This window comes from Mustela nigripes, chromosome 7 (assembly GCF_022355385.1).
Source record: "Mustela nigripes isolate SB6536 chromosome 7, MUSNIG.SB6536, whole genome shotgun sequence".
Lineage (NCBI taxonomy): Eukaryota > Metazoa > Chordata > Mammalia > Carnivora > Mustelidae > Mustela > Mustela nigripes.
Window position 1 is genome coordinate 129,765,836 of NC_081563.1, and position 2,714 is coordinate 129,768,549.

The following is a 2,714-nucleotide window of genomic DNA, read 5'->3' on the forward strand; positions in this document are numbered from 1 at the left end:
CCCCCCCCCCCCCCCGCTCCCCGCCCCCCCCCCCCCCCCCCCCCCCCGTCCAGGGCGGCTTTCCTTGGCTGCCCAGATCTTGTTGGACTCCAAAGCTCTCTCCTGAGGAAAGGACCGTGGCTGGGTCTCTGGGCCCCACCCCCTGTCTCAGGCAGAGGAGAGGCTCCCAGGCCTCTTTCTGGACTCAGGGATCTGGGGTCAGCTGTGGAGGCAGGCCACACCCGGGCTCTATCTCGTGCCGAGGCCTCTGCTTACTTGCCACGGGAGGTGGCCCTGACCTGCTCACACGGGCTTCTAGGGTGCCGATGGGAAAGCCCCACGTCCTCCTCCACTTACCTGACTTGGGCTGACTCAGACCCTCACCCCTGGCCGGAGGGAGCCGCAGCCGCCCCGCCCGGCCCCTTGATGGGAAACAGCACTGCTAGGGCCTGGCTGGGCCAAACACTGACTCACCTCACCCCGCCCAGCCTCTGCCACTGGAAGTCGCACCTCCTTCTGGCCAGAGACGCTCCAGTCCTTTGCTCCCGGGGAGCTTTCCCACTCTGCGCCTTTGCGCAAACTGTGCCTCGGCGGGCAGTGGCCCTCTGCCCCTTTTCAGCCCAGCCTGAGGGCTGTCTCCTGCCGGGAAACGTTAGAGATTGCTCTAGCTAGAAGGGTGCAGGGGGTAGTGGGAGAGCTAATACTAATATACGAATAATACTATTACCCCACTAATAATAGCTATTATGCACCAATAATAGTAGAGTCACTGTGGGTACTGTGGGCTGGGCACTGTCCTACAAACTTTATTGTATTAACTCATTCAGCCATCACAGTCATCTCATGAGGTATGGACTTTCATTTCCCCGAGGCACGGAGTGGTTAGTAACTAGCCCAAGGTTTCCAGCTGGTGAGCAGAAGAAGGATTTGATTCTAGGAAGACTGGATGGCAAACTCACCCACCAAATCAGGAGAGCAGAGTGGGGGCTCTGAGGCTGGAATCCAAGGAACAGGGAGGGAGGCAAAGCCGGCCCTGGGCTCTGTGTCAGTACCCCTTCCTGCCACCAGCACAGGCTGGCCCTCAGTTCCTCTGTCCAGGTGAATCCTCAGAACACAGGGTCTGGGCCATCTACCAACAGCCTCTGAAAGGGAATTGACACATACGAAGCAGGGGCCATGGACACTTAAGACATTAACGTGTGGAGCAGCCCCATGGAGCAACAGTTACTAATATCCGTTTTACAGAGGAGGAGACTGTGGCCCAGAGAGTAGTGAATGGGATTTGCTCAAGTTCACAGAGCCAGGATGCGGCAGAGGCTGAATTCAAACCCAGGATTATTCTGACACCGCAAGGCCAGAGTCCATTCTACTGGGTGGTGACATAGCACCTCAGTGAAGAACAGGGCAGGACCCAGAGGTCAGAAAGAGCCTAGCACTTCAGTTCTCATCACCCCTTCTCTCCAGCATACTACTAACTGTCACCCATCCATTCATTTGTTCATCCATCTGCTCATCCGCCCATCCACCCACTCATCCACCATGCAGACATCTACCCACCCATCCTTTCCTTATTCTGTCTAGTTCTTCATTCACCCTTCCATCTGTCCATCCACACTTCCATCCACCCATCCTTCTATTCATCTGCCTACCCATTTTTCTATCCTTCCCACATTCCATCCTTTTATTTATTCATCCACCCATCCATCCATCCATCCATCCATCCACCTACTCATCCATCATCCATCTGTCCATCCATCTACCTACTCACCCATCCACCCATACATTCATCCACACATCCATCTATCCCTCCACATATCATTCATCCATACATCCCACCAATGTTTATTTAACTGATGGCCGCTATGCCCAAGCCTTCAGATCACTGTCTCTTGAGCCAGGAGAAACACGCCTAATTAGGTTTCTGCTTATTTGTTATTCCAGGAAGGCTAATTGTGGGGTTTGTAAACAGCCCTTTGATGGCTGGGGAGTTACTTAAGAGGACAGTTAAATAAACAACCGCTGGGTGGAACAGTCAGTATTGGTACACAGCGGGTCCAGAGTCATGACCTGCCTTTGACAGTGGGAGGAGGGTTGAGTTCCAGACAGTGCAGAGGTTCTGGGGTCAGAAAGGAAATCAGAATAATGGGAACAGTGGCCATAATCGCTAACATGCTGAGTGCCTACTGTGTGCCAGATGTTACGCTAAGCACAGCCCTTACACCAATTCTAGGTGATGGAACCAATTTGATCCCATTTATGGATGGGGAGCTGAGTCCCAGGGAAAGGACGCCATGTGCTCTTGGTCACACAGCTGGGAGGTACCAGTGTCACAACACCGATCTAGACTTGTCTGTGTGCAGCCGTGAGGATAATAATAGCAAATGATTGCATAGCACTCACTATGTGCCAGGCCTTGTTGTAAGAATCTTCTTTACTCACTTAATACTCATACAACTTTGTGAGGGCTGTACTGTCGTCGCCTCCATTTTGCAGATGAGAAAATTGAGGTCGATAGGCATAAAGTAACTTGCTAAGATCACTGAACTAGGCGGTAGCATTTAACTCAGTAAGACTCAGCTGTACGTGGTTGGCCAAATATTATTTTATTTTATTTTATTTATTTATTTTTTTTTTTTTAAGATTTTATTTATTTATTTGACAGAGAGAAATTACAAGTACACTGAGAGGCAGGCAGAGAGAGAGAGAAGGAAGCAGGCTCCCTGCTGAGCAGAAAG

General features: G+C 51.7%; 1 long non-coding RNA gene across 1 annotated transcript in view; it reads right to left on the minus strand.

Annotated features, from left to right (window-relative positions):
* The window catches only part of LOC132022793 (uncharacterized), a 3,247-nt gene extending 2,806 nt beyond the window's left edge, over nt 1–441 (minus strand). The window contains exon 1 of the long non-coding RNA XR_009405718.1: nt 337–441. This is a non-coding gene — a long non-coding RNA (uncharacterized LOC132022793). The remainder of the gene's footprint in view (nt 1–336) is intronic.
* Between the last annotated feature and the right edge of the window lie 2,273 nt (nt 442–2,714).